Source organism: Neofelis nebulosa, chromosome X (assembly GCF_028018385.1).
Source record: "Neofelis nebulosa isolate mNeoNeb1 chromosome X, mNeoNeb1.pri, whole genome shotgun sequence".
Classification (NCBI taxonomy): domain Eukaryota; kingdom Metazoa; phylum Chordata; class Mammalia; order Carnivora; family Felidae; genus Neofelis; species Neofelis nebulosa.
The window spans coordinates 4,210,666-4,225,220 of NC_080800.1; the positions used below are offsets into that span (position 1 = coordinate 4,210,666).

Sequence of the window (14,555 nt, forward strand, 5' to 3'; positions counted from 1 at the left end):
AGGCTACAGAAGATAGGCTTTCTCCCTAACTTCTCTTGCACTGCTAACTTTTCTCAACGCTTTGACCCAAAACGGTAAAAGTGTCTCTTCATCATCTAAGAGAGAAACTGTGTCCCAGTTGGTGAGACAAGGCTCAGATTTAGCAGTAGAACATTTTGCATCCATTTACTTATTCATGTACGCATACAATTACTCATTCTCTCCTCCGAGTGACCATTCAGAGGCCAGTAATTTAACAAATTGAGTGCCATTTTGTGTCAATCACTGTGTTAGGGGGTAAGGCATACAGCTGGGGGAAAATGCAAAATTCCTTTCCCTAAAATGAGCTTGAATTTTAGTTAGAGAGAAGACAAGGAGGGGGAGGGGGCAGAGGAGGGGGAGGAGGGGGGAGGAGGGAGGAGGAGAAGGAGAAGGAGAAAAAGAAGGCAAGTTTCTAAAGTCACTAGGCAAAATATATTGCATATCGCATAGTGATATATGGGAAATACTGAATGGGGTGGGAAGGCATTGCAGTTTTGGATGTGATTATAAGGAAAGCACTACACTTATACCCATTTATAGTTGGTAAACACTATGGTAAGCACCTTTAAAAACATCAGTGTATTTGCTCCTCATAGAACCATATGAGATAGACACCGTGCTATGATTATCCTATGACCTTAATGATATAACATTGCTGTGTTCATGAGCATAACTATGGGGGTTCCCCTGACGTGCAACATTCAGCCATAGTTGGATTCAGGGCATCTGGCATGGCAAACGGGGACTTAAGACTACTGATCAAAACTGCAGGGCCCGCTTTTGGAGGACACGCAGTCAGCCCAGTCACAAGGGCAAGCCGAGTGGTGCACACGCCCGGCCGCCAGCGGTATATATACCCCGTGCATTGTTTGTGAGGACCTGCCTGCCTCCGATCATCTCATTCTGTCTGGCAAGTACACAGAGCTTACTTTCTTCAACACCACCGGTCAGGTGTCCTGGCCTTTATTTTAAGGTATAAAGTGCTCTTAATATTACCGTACAAAGCTTTTTCTATATTCCGTATCCCATTTCCATATTCCTTATTTTGTTTATAAGGTCACTTGTAACCAGTAAAAACCATCCTGATTTTACTGCTGGTAAAACAGAGAACTACAGAAGTCTAAGGCATATACCTTGTCAGACAGGTGCAGAGTGTGGGAGTGGGACACAGTCCCATGTCTTCAGATCCCACATTCCAGCCTTGCTCTCCTGCACACCACACCTCTAACATAGTTAAGAAGCATATGTCTCATGGTGCCTGGGGGGCTCAGTCAGTTAAGCGTCCGACTTTGGCTCAGGTCATGATCTGATGGTTCATGGGTTTGAGCCCCACACCAGGCTGTAGGCTGACAGCTCAGAGCCTGGAGTCTGCCTCGGATTTTGTGTCTCCCCCTCTCTCTGCCTCTCCCCTCCCCTGCTCATGCTCTGTCTCTCAAAAATAAATACACATAAAATTAAAAAAAAAAAAAAACATGATATAGTGGGGCTCCTGGGTGGCTCAGTTGGTTGAGCGCCCGACTTCGGCTCAGGTCATGATCTCACGGTTCATGGATTCAAGCCCTGAGTCAGGGTCTGTGCTGACAGCTCAGATCCTGGAGCCTGCTTCAGATTCTATGTCTCCTTTTCTCTGCTCCTCCCACACTCATGCTGTCTGTCTCTCTCAAAAATAAATTTAAAAAAAACATTTAAAACTAAAACAAAAACAAAAAACATGATGTATCAATTTCACTGCCCAGTAAATGTCTTTGTGTTGCTCCTTCCTTACATCAAACTGTGCCAATTTTGGGTTGAACCTCAGGCTCTATTCCTCATGAGCTGATTTAACAGTCACCAGAAGGAAGTTCACCTAACAGAAGAGACAAACCTACAGTTTCCAGATGTCCACTTACTTTACTGTGATCGTTTGCACAGTGCGCAACAGATTGCCGCGGACAAACTTCCATTTTTTCTTACTTTTAATGCTGCACTTTTTTTTTAAGTTCCTAATAACTTTTTTTAGTTTATTTATTTATTTATTTTGAGAGAGAGAGAGAGAGAGAGAGAGAGAGAGAGCAAGAGCAGGGAAAGGGCAGAGAGAGACAGGGAGAGACAGAATCCCAAGCAGGCTCCACACTGTCAGCGTAGAGCCCGACACGGGGCTTGAACTCATGAACTGTGAAGTCATGACCTGAGCCCAAGTTGGACGCTTAAACGACTGAGCCACCCAGGCACCCCAATGCTGCACGTTTTAATGCTACGTGCCCTGCTCTGATATCCTCAGGGGACTGGGCAATCTTGGAAGTCCCCACATGGGTACCACGAGGCCCTAACAAGGCGAGGTGGGAATCTGCCACCTGAGATCTCTCCAGAACAGCTAATGGGGGTGGGGTGGGAAGATCACGAAAGGATGAAACACACATTGAATCCTACAAACACCCAGGCTCAACACATCTTTGGAGGAATATTCTCCAGTTCATCGTAGTGCACAAGAAGTTGAAGAATTCATTACGTGGAGATGTTGACATCAGTGGCTCTCACGCTTCCGTGCACATCGAATGTCTTGGAGGTCTTGGCACAAGGAAGTCAGGTTCAGTAGGTCTTAGGCGGTCCGAGCCCGAAGTTCTGCATTTCCAGTGAGCTCTCTGGTGACTCCACTAACTGTTGATCTCTGGGGCACAGTTTGTGTAGCTTGACGGTCCTAAGTGACCCACAGTTGTGAAGTCTGGACGGATATGCACGTCGAGTGAAATCCAAATGCTGAAATGCCTGAAGGCTTTCAGAGCATCCAGAATCATGTGTTAAGAATATGATTGAATGTGGCTGAGAATTATTGCAAAACGCTTTCATATTCAACGCTTATGTCAAGCTCAAAATGTCTTTGTGAAATTAATTAAGAAGACAGACATTATTTCCTCTTATATTTATTTACAAAAATACCTACAGACAGGTCGAGTAAATAGAGAAAAAGAATAGTGTCTCCTGCCCTTTAAGCTTTAATTTTAGAATTTTTAATAACATCTAGATGCCTGGGATGGCTTTCTGTCCCCATAAGTGAGTCAAAAATTTCCTCTAACTTTAAATCTATTGTCACCAAAATAAACATAATGGACACTGATGAGGCACATTGACTTGTTAATGCAAACCTGAGAATATGGCCTTGACTAAAAACTTTCCCTGGGTGGGGGGAGGGGGAAGCAGTTTTCCCAATGAAGAGTGACGACTCTTTTAGTTTGAGGACGTCAGCAAGTCACATCACAGAGGAAACCTCAGCGTCCCATCACAGAGCAGTTACATGCTATAGATGTGACACATGAAGCCGTTACTGTGCTCTCGTCACTGCAGGACTGGCCGAGAAAGAACTCGAAAATTCCCTTTACTGCCAAGCCTGTTCCTCTTCAGGACTAGCGACAACTTCTTTCTTCTGCATCAAAGAGGCACGGCTATTTTCAACTTCAGTAGGAAGGAATGGCTCACGAGGAGCAAAGCTAAGAAGAAAAAGTTGGAATAATGATCCACGGTGCCCTCCCGACTTACATAATCTGCCAAAAGGGAACTCAGCAGGAGCAGAGACAGCGAGTGCAAGCAAAGTTGGTAAACGTAGGTTTCCAAGAATCAGGACTTTCAAACGTATAGGCCCTCGTAGGTCTTCCCCGAGCTACTTCTAAAGTGCATGCTTTACAAGTTCGCTGCTTTCCATGGTCTACAAAGTTGTAGTAAGGAGTATGTGTTCCATATCACATACATATGAGTCTCCTCTCTCTCCACACATATACACATATATATAAATATGAATATATATATAATCTTTCTCTCACTCTCTCTCCGTTCTTCTCTTTGAGAAAGGGGAGATTCTGGTCTAGGACAAAATTAAACATCTAAATTGATTCCTTACCATTAATGGGAGCCTGACAAAGCAAGTCATTATTTTTTAAACTCTAAAAATATAATGTAGTAAAGAAAATGGATATAATGAAAACAAAAGTTCTTCATTTTTTTTTTTTTTTTACTTATTCGCTATGGGGTAAGGTCTTAACGTTGTACACACTCATGCTAGTAATAAGTTTTACCACATGCATTGAGGGTAATGCCTAGAGCATTCCCATAATAATTTTACATATTGATTATTGTGGGGACCCTGTATTGTGGGGACCCTGAGTTTTGGAATGATAGATAGATAGATAGATAGATAGATAATACACAAATACATTATAGATAGATAGATAGATAGATAGATAGATAGATAGATAATACACAAATACATTATAGATAGATAGATCGATAGATAGATAGATAGATAATACACAAATACATTATAGATAGATAGATAGATAGATAGATAGATAGATAGATAGATAGATAATACATAGATAGATAATAATGGATAGATGATAGATAGATACATAGATACATAGATAGATGGATAGATGATGGATCAGATTATGCCACCTCAATATATGACACTTTGCCATTAAGATTATTCTGAGTTGAAGGCAATGGAGAAGCAGCAGATTCAGGAAGGACTCTGCCCTCCCCCTTCCTGGCCAAAAGTAGGACATAAATTTCCCTTTGTGAAGATGCTCCTAGAGGCCAAACACTTTTTCCTTTGTCTGGTCACTTCTCCATAATTTATTGCCTTTTGTTAAAATGGTATATAAAGCACCCGAGTCTAACTGCTTCTCTGGGTTTTCACTTCTTTTTTGTGAAGCTCCCATAGACAAAGATATTAGTATCAATAAAGAAACATCTGCCTTTTATTCTGTTGATCTGTGTTTTGTCAGTTTAATTCAAACACCCCAGATACAGGTCCTAAAAAGGTAGAGGGAAAAAGGGCTTTTTTTTCCCTCCCATATAGTTCAGAAAGAGAGATAAACATACATGGATGGATGGATGGATGGATGGATGGATGGATGGACAGATGGATGGATTCAGCAAAGTTGTTATTTTAATGACTAAATAAGATAGTCTGTGTCAACATGTAGTATTATCTACCATATAAATTTTGTTACTATTTTTAAAAAATTTTTAAATGTTTATTTTTTGAGAGAGAGACAGAGTGTGAGTGGAAGAGGGGAATACAGAGAGGGAGACACAGAATCAGAAGCAGGCTCTGGGCTCTGAGCTGTCAGCACAGAGCCCGACGTGGGGCTTGAACCCATGAACCTCTACATCATGACTTGAGTCAGACACTTAACCAACTCAGCCACCCAGACACCCCTTAAAACAAAATCTTTATTTTTATTATTTATTTTAAATCTTTTTTTTTAACATTTATTTATTTTTGAGAGAGACAGAGACAGGGTGTGAGCAGGGTAGGGACAGAGACAGAGGGAGACACAAAATGTGAAGCAGGCTCTAGGCTATGAGCTGTCCGCACAGAGCCCGATGTGGGGCTCTAACTCACGAACTGTGAGATCATGACCTGAACTGAACTCGGATGCTTAACCAACTGAGCCCCCAGGCACCCTTGTTACTATTTTTAATGTTGCATACATGATTATTTCTGAATGAAGATCTTTACTTAATTAAACTTATTCTTTTAGGCAAAATGTTTTGTGTAGTGAATACAGTAAAAAAGGCACTGGGAAGTGAAGGTGTTTTTCTATGGTTTTTAACACTCAGCTAGAAATGTAACTTCGAATTCCTGTTAATTGTTATAAATGAAAGTTCCCTTTGGGGGCTTTGGTCCAAAATTCTGCTTCCTATATAGTTTAGATACAAATGCCTATTACCTTTAAGAATACTCTCAGTTCAACCAACTCCAAGAATCCTGAATCCAGCACTGCAGAGGTAACACAACACAACTGGCTCTAACAATGCTCATGGATTAGTAGATCCAATATTGCTAAAATGTCCATACTACCTAAAGCAATCGACAGATTCAATGCAATCCCCATCAAAATACCAACAGCATTGTTCACAGAACTAGAAAAACAATCCTAAAATGTATGTGGAACCAAGAAAGGCCCTGAATAGCCAAAGCAATCTTGAAAAAGAAGTACGGTACTGACACAAAAGTAGACACACAGGTCATTGGAACAGAATAGGAGATCTAGAAATAAACCTGTGACTAGATGGTCAATTAATCTTCGACAACGGAAGCAAGGATATACAATGGGAAAAAGACAGTCTCTGCAACGAAGGGTGCTGGGAGAAATGGACAGCAACATGCAAAAGAATGAAATGGGATCACTTTCTTACACCATACACAAAAGTAAACTCAAAAAAGGTTAAAGCCCTAAGTGTGAGATCGGACACCATTAAAACTCCTAGAAGAAAACATAGGCAGTAGTTTGTCGCACATCAGCCATAGAAACATCTTTCTAGATACGTCTCCCAAGGCAAGGGAAACAAAAGCAGAATTCAGCTGTTTGGACTACACCAAAATAAAAGGCTTGTGCACAGTGAAGGAAACAAAACTAAAAGACAGTGTTCAGAATGGGAGATGTTTGCAAATGACATATCTGATAAAGGGTTAGTATCCAAAATATGTAAAAAACTTACAACTCAACACCAAGAAAAAAACCACACAAATTAGCCAATTAAAAAGTGGGCATAGGACATGAATAGACATTTTTCCAAAGAATATATATTGATGGTCTACAGACACGTGAAAAGATGCTCAACATCACTCATCATCACAGAAATATAAATCAAAACTACAATGAGATACCACCTCACACCAGTTACAAGGGCTAAAATCAACAACAGAAGAAACAACTCGTGTTGAGGGGGATGTGGAGAAAAAGGAACCCTCTTACGCTGTTGGTGGGAATGCAAACTGGTGCAGCCACTGTGGAAAACAGTATGAGCTTTCTCAAAAAGTTAAAAACAGAATTACCATATGATCCAATAATTCCACTACTGGGTATTTATCCAAAGAATAGGAAAACATTAATTCAAAACTATATATATATATATATATGTATATATATATGCACTCGATGTTTATAGCAGCATTATTATGGAAGCAGGCAAACTGTCCAACAATAAATGAATGGATAAGGAAGATGTGGTGTATATATATATGTGTATATATACATATATATATGTATATATATGTATATATATATGTATATATATGTATATATACACACACATATACATACACACATATATATATGGCATATACATATGTAATATTCTATATATATATGAGCCAAGAAAAAAAGAGACATATAAAAAACCAGACTCAAATATACAGAATAAACTGTGGTTGCCAGAGGAGAGATGAGTAGGGGGACGAATGAAACAGATAAGCAAGATGGAGACTACATGTAACATGATGAGCACTGAACAATGTATAGACTTGATGAATCATACTGTATACCTGAAACTAATATAACAATGTATGTTAATTATACTTGAATTAAAAAAAAAAATACTATCTGGGGCACCTGCGTGGCTCAGTCAGTTAAGCATCCAAGTTCGGCTCAAGTCACAATCTCACAATTTGTGAGTTTGAGCCCCGTGTTGGGCTCTGTGCTGACAGCTCGGAGCCTGGAGCCTGCTTGGGATTCTGTGTCTCCTCCTCTCTCTCTGCCCCTTCCCTGCTTGTGCTATTTCTTTCTTTCTCTCTCAAAAATAAACAAATATTTTAAAAATTAAAAAAAAAAAACTATCTGGCAATCCCAGACCCACCATGGATGATAATCACTTTGGGAACTCTATACATTCTTTGTACCTCACACTTTGCTATGCCAAATCTTGCTACATTGCTACCACCCCAGACTGAGATATTATGACTGCAAGGAGATTCTATTATAGCGTGTTATTTTCTAAAAGAAAAAGAGGGAAGAGTCAGCCTGGGGGTTATATAGCAGCACCTCCCAGAGTATCATCATGGACCACCACTGGTCATTCCCAATCCCTTGCGCCAAGAATGGGTCCACATTGAACGGATGAGTTACAGAAAGAGATCTGCCGGATGGGGTTGCTGGGAAACAGAGGCCAGTCACTGTCCCTCCATGAGGATGTGGATGAAGATGCTCTGATTGCTACTGGCAACCACCCGCAGCCAATGATGAAGCCGCTGCCTTAGAAGGACCAGGGAGGTGGAAGGATCTTGATGGTGCAGTTGAGCTGGTGAAGCCATCAATCTCTTTTAAAAAAATTTTTTTTTGAACGTTTTTTTAATTTATTTTTGGGACAGAGAGAGACAGAGCATGAACGGGGGAGGGGCAGAGAGCGAGGGAGACACAGAATCGGAAACAGGCTCCAGGCTCCGAGCCGTCAGCCCAGAGCCTGACGCGGGGCTCGAACTCACGGACCGCGAGATCGTGACCTGGCTGAAGTCGGACGCTTAACCGACTGCGCCACCCAGGCGCCCCATGAAGTCATCAATCTCTTTGGAGGCTGGCTCTCCCCGCTGCACTTGCATCAATGAAATAATGGCCCTCAGTGTTTCAACTAGTTTGAGTGAGGTCGGCCTGCTCTTTGCAGCCTGTCTTCCTCCCCCGTGGATGTTTCTTACGAAAGCATCTTCGTTTACTGAACTAACACCTCCCGACCATCTACTATATGGCTGGAGCCGTGGGTCAGAAGGTGTACTACGTGCACCGTCTCCTTTCTAAGACCTTTCGATATTCTACATCCAAAGCTCATCTATTGGAACTGCACACGGTTCATTAAAAAAGTTGATCCTTTACAATTTAAACTTCTTCCCGAAGAGGCAGAATATGTTTCTTCTTCACTAAAATGAAAAGGCCCATGCCATTTTACATCCAAAGGAGCTAACTTGCAATTATCCAAGGTAGTTTCCCAAGTTTCTTTTTATTTTTTATTTTTTTAAATTTTTTTTCAACGTTTTTTATTTATTTTTGGGACAGAGAGAGGCAGAGCATGAACGGGGGAGGGGCAGAGAGAGAGGGAGACACAGAATCGGAAGCAGGCTCCAGGCTCCGAGCCATCGGCCCAGAACCTGACGTGGGGCTCGAACTCACGGACCGCGAGATCGTGACCTGGCTGAAGTCGGACGCTTAACCGACTGCGCCACCCAGGCGCCCCCCCCAAGTTTCTTTTTAAAAGGTTCTCATTTGTATCCTTTTCCCCCCTTTCATCTCAAGATGAACCCAGAAAGGATAAGATCTAAGTGTCAATATGTATAAATATCTATGTTGTATTCCTAATGAAACCAGGAAATTGTAATACACACAGAAGGAACCTATCTGTTTTTTAATGTTTATTTATTTTTGAAAGAGAGAGAGAGAGACAGAGCGTGAGCGGGGGAGGAGCAGAGAGAGAGGGAGACACAGAATCTGAAGCAGGCTCCAGGCTCTGAGCTGTCAGCAAAGAGCCCCATGCCGGGCTCAAACCCACGAACCTTGAGATCATGACCTGAACCGAAGTGCGACGCTTAGCCGACTCGGCCACCGAGGCGCCCCACAATGTATATCTATTTTTTTTAACTTTATTTATTTATTGTGAGAGAGAGATAGACAGTGAGCAGAGGAGAGGCAGACAGAGAGAGAGAGAGAAAGAGAGAATCCTAAGCAGGCTCCACACTGTCAGCACAGAGCCCAAGGCGGGGCTCAAACCCAGGAGCAGAGAGCAGCGAGATCATGACCCGAGCCAAAGTCAGAACGCATAACCGACTAAGCCTCCCAGGAGCCCCTGGAACCTATCTTTTTAATATATGTATCACATATGGAAACATCCATTGTTATGTGCATGTATATAAATATATAGTTGTACATGTTTCCATTTGCTGTAGTCTATACAAAAACAGACTGTTTGCAGGTTTGTTTAGGTTGCAGAATTATCTGGCAATTAAATTGGGAGCTTTAAGCTTTAAGCAAACCTGTATCATTTGATTTGGTTTTTCACAGAAGCATATTTAACATTTTAAATCACTTTTGATTGCTTAGGTCTGATTACCATGCCTCCAACTCCACAGATTTACCAAGTTCCATATAGCCAATATTACAGATTAGAGAGGAGAGGTAGGTCATTTTGATAGATAAATATACTTTTAGCACTAATCTCACTTGAGAATGTTTCTGGAGCAAGCAGGCCAAAATGAAGCCAATTCCATAATTGATTGATTTGGGTCAAGCAGTGGGAGCGATTGTTCCCACCACGATTTTCCCCTTAAGAAATACTTTATAAAGCTGATTGATCCTTTAAAACATCACGAAAGACATTTCTATAATTGCTTTAGAATCGGTCACCTATGCAAACACACTCTTTATTTCATTTGGATTTACAGCTTTTCCTTTGTTTTCCCTAGCATTAGTCTATCTCTTGGTGGTACTGAGACTAATAAATGGTTTTTCATTTTTTCTACAAGGAGATGAGAACACCTTTGTTTATATCCTTTGTTTAATGACATATTCTCAACCGAGAGCACAACAGAATCACCTGGGAACTTATGAAATCGAGGCCTGGGTCATGCCTGCCATTTTATGCCATCAGTGATCTTACCACACGGTATGTTTGTTTTCAGGTATAAATTCCCCCCTCAGCTCAACAACCTACATGTTCAACCCCAAAAATGCATGACGTAGACTGTGTCTGCTTGGGCATTCAGCATGGATAACCTTGTCCTAAGTGTTGTCAGTGTTCTTATCCCTAATCACAAAGAGACGGCTCTTGTAATCATCCAATAATTTCGTTTTCTGCTTCAGTTTTCTGAAGGATACTTCATTAAGCAATGTGTACTGAACTACTGGAAAATTATTGACAAAGACAGTATGGGGAGGAGAAGAAACTCTCACTGGGTCTTTGAAAGGAGAAAGGATGTCAGCATGTGGAGAGGGGTTCACTCAATACCACACTGCCCTACGTTAGCACCTGCAGATGTGAGGCTCTTACAGATCAGACACATGTGCAACAACTGAGTTATAAGACTGTAGTTATATGATGGTAAGATATAGTTACATGGGTGCCTGGGTGGCTCAGTCGTTTAGGTGTCTGACTCTTGCTCTCGGCTCAGGTCATGATCTCACAGTTTCATGAGTTCAAGCCCTACATTGGGCTCTGTGCTGGAGGGCCATAGACTGCTTGAGATTCTCTCTCTCTCTCTCTCTCTCTCTCTCTCTGTCCCTCCCCCACTCACACTGTCTCCCTCAAAAATAAATAAAATTCAAAAAATTTAATAAAGATACAGGTATAAAATTATAAGTTATAAGATTCTGAAGGTAAAAATGGATGGGCTTTGTCTTTTTCTGTAATTCCCTTAAATTCAGTGAAACAGATGTCTGCCTCTGCAGAAGAATAAAACAACGTAAAGTAGAAATCACTGAGTATATAGGATTTCCAAGCAATCTGCCTGTCCACATATAAAATATTGGTTAAAAAAGGATGTGTGCCTTCATAACCTCATCTCCTTAATTGCCAGAGGACTAACATATTGGCACAGAAACTTGAGAATCAAAAAATAATTCAAGATGACTTCAATAAGCAACAGAATGTGGCTTATGTAAACAATGGAATATTATTCAATCTTGAAAAGGGATGAAATTCTGACACATGATACAATATGGATGTATCGTGAGGACGCTGTAGGGAGGCAGAAAAAGGGTCCCTCTCCCCTTCTGAGTTGTTGGTGGGGATCTCTGTAATGAAAGACAGATGAGGGCCACCTGGGGGCTCAGTTGGTTAAGCGTCCGACTTCGGCTCAGGTCATGATCTCACAGTTCATGGGTTCGAGCCCCGCGTCGGGCTCTGTGCCGACAGCTCGGAGCCTAGAGCCTGCTTCGGATTCTCTGTCCCCCTCTCTCTCTGCCTCTTCCCCTGCTTGTGTTCTCTCTCTCTCTCTCTCTCTCTCTCTCTCTCAAATCCATAAAAGTTAAAAATTTCTTTAATTAAAAAAAAAAGATGAACGAGAGAAAAGCAAACAGAAGTTTGTTAACATGTTTATCTCTTGTCTGTATTGGAGATACTCAGGTAAACTCGGAACTCTGGCTTTTATGGCAACTTCAGCAAAGAACAATAAACTCATTGAGAAATAATAGGAAATGGGGCGCCTGGGTGGCGCAGTCGGTTAAGCGTCCAACTTCAGCCAGGTCACGATCTCGCGGTCCGTGAGTTCGAGCCCCGCGTCAGGCTCTGGGCTGATGGCTCGGAGCCTGGAGCCTGTTTCTGATTCTGTGTCTCCCTCTCTCTCTGCCCCTCCCCCGTTCATGCTCTGTCTCTCTCTGTCCCAAAAATAAATTAAAAAAGCGTTGAAAAAAAAATTTAAAAAAAAAAAAAAAAAAAAAGAGAGAAATAATAGGAAATAAGGACGTGGTTTGGGGCTTCCAACCCCAATCTATGGGAAGATAGACTAATGGGAGATGAAGTCTAGTTAGTAAGGTTTTTGATGTAGATTCCTCCAGTGTGTCCTCCAAGATGATGGGGTCTAAAGTTGTCTCGGGGTGACCATTTGTCCTTCTAGATGGGGGAAGGGGAGGGACACCTTTGTTAATTTATGTCCTGCTTTTAGGCAAACGGGGGGAGCTCAGGGAGCTTGACTTATATATGCTTCTTCTCAATTGCTGTCAACTCCAAATAATCCCTGTGCCAAAGTAGCATATTTTGGGGTAGCGTATTCTGCTGTCCTGCAACATTATGGAAGTTAAATGAGACAGATACAAAAGGAGAACTACTACTTGACTCTGCTTACATGTGGTACCCAGAACACAGCCAAAATCATAGAGACAAAGTAGATTAGTGGTTTCCAGGAGCTGCAGGGCAGTGGGAGGAAGGAAGGGGGAATTGTTGTGTAGTAAAATACCGAGTTCTAGTTCGGAAAGAGGAGAACAGTTCTAGATATGGATGGTGGTGATTGTTGGGCAACAATGTGGACATACTTAATGGCATTTGATCTAGACACTTTCACAAAAGGTTAAAATGTAACATTTATGTCACATGTATTGTGTCACGCATTTTATAAGATTAGGTAAGTAAACATCAGTAACAGCATACAAATTGCACTGCTGGTGGGAATGCAAACTGGTGCAGCTATTCTGGAAAACAGTATGGAAGTTCCTCCAAAAGTTAAAAATCAAACTATCCTATGATCCAGCAGTCTCACTAGAGGGTATTTATCCAAAGGATACAAAAATGCTGATTTGAAGGGGTATATGCACCCCAATGTTTATAGCCCTGTTATCAACAATAGCCAAACTATGGAAAGAGCCTAAACGTCAACTGACTGGTGAATGGATAAATATGACATAGTATATATACACAATAGAATACTACTCAGCCATCAAAAAGAATAAAATCTTGCCATTTGCAATGATATGGATGGAGCTAGAGTGTATGACACTAAGCAAAGTAAGTCAGAGAAAGAGAAATACCACATGACTTCAATCACATGGAATTTAAGAAACAAAACAGATGAACATAAGGGAAGGGGGGAAAAAGAGAAAAAGAGACAGGGAAAGAAACCATAAGAGACTCTTAAATACAGAGAACAAACTGAGGGTTTATGAAAGGGAGGTGGGTGGGGGGATGGGATAGATGGGGATGGGCATTAAGGAGAACACTAGTTGGTATGAGAACTTCGGGTTATATGTGAGATGAATCACTGAATTCTACTCCTAAAACCAATACTACACTGTATGTTAGCTAACTAGAACTTAGACAAAATTTTGTAAAAAAAAAACAAACAAACAAAAAAAAACCAAAAAAAAAGTAATAACATACAATGAATTCTTTAAAAAGGGTTGGAGTTCACTAAGAAAGGAACAATTAAGTTTTATGAATGCTTAGAGGGCTCCATGAAATGCATCTTCTAGAAGCAGGACTGGGTCAGTCTTTCTCAACCACTGGATGGTTTGCCAGAGTAACAAGAAGCATGGTTTCTTGTAAAACAACAACAACAACAACAACAACAACAACAACAACAACAAAACAAACAACAACAACAACATCGTGTTTTTACACAATCTGATACCCACCAATGGCATTGGCACTTTATTTTACAACTGTGTACGGACTCTGGAGAAACACCTACCCCCATCTAACAATCTATCGTATCTTCTCTGTTTAAGTAGAACTTCAATACCTCACTGTTAATTTTTGACAATGTCTCCTCTAAAGCAAAAACAAACAAAAAGTCTCCAATGGGATTTCCTTCGATCATGGCTGCATTCCCCCGAAAACACACTTCCCGCCCTCCAAAACAAGTTGAATTCCTAAAATAGTTGAGTCGATCAACCATGGCCAAACATGGACAGATGCCCTAAGGAAAGAATGGTCTATCTGTTTCTACATTCCTGAATGGAGAGTCAACAAGTTTTGGTCAGTCTCTTGGAAAGAATTCATGTGAAATGCCAACTGCCCATGGTAGCATTCCGGAAGCCTCTATCCCCCCACACAGTGTGACAACGATGGCTTGTGGGCAGAACCCTCCAGAATAAGAGTTGTCTCTGCCAGGATAGAAATAGACCCTGTAGCCTGAAGTAAGACACTCCCTGTCTCCCTCTGGTTTCCCTAATGTAACCCATGGCCCCAGGGCTGTCTTGCGGCTCCTAAAAGTGCCAGGGAGATTAATGAGATGACATCTGTGGGGCCCTCGGGGGCTTTAAGAGAATGGGATGCATATATAAATGAACTGCACTGGGGTATTA

The 14,555-nt window shown here is 41.4% G+C and overlaps 1 protein-coding gene across 2 annotated transcripts in view; it reads right to left on the reverse strand.

Moving 5' to 3' along the window:
- The window catches only part of PUDP (pseudouridine 5'-phosphatase), a 665,979-nt gene that overhangs the window by 283,475 nt on the left and 367,949 nt on the right, over positions 1–14,555 (reverse strand). The window contains exon 7 of one of the 2 annotated variants that reach the window (XR_009257300.1): positions 2,049–2,773. The exons of the other annotated variant lie outside the window; for it this stretch is intronic. The gene's annotated coding sequence lies outside the window, so the exon portion shown is untranslated. Of the gene's footprint in view, positions 1–2,048; positions 2,774–14,555 lie in introns of those variants that run through there. 2 annotated transcript variants of the gene reach the window in all.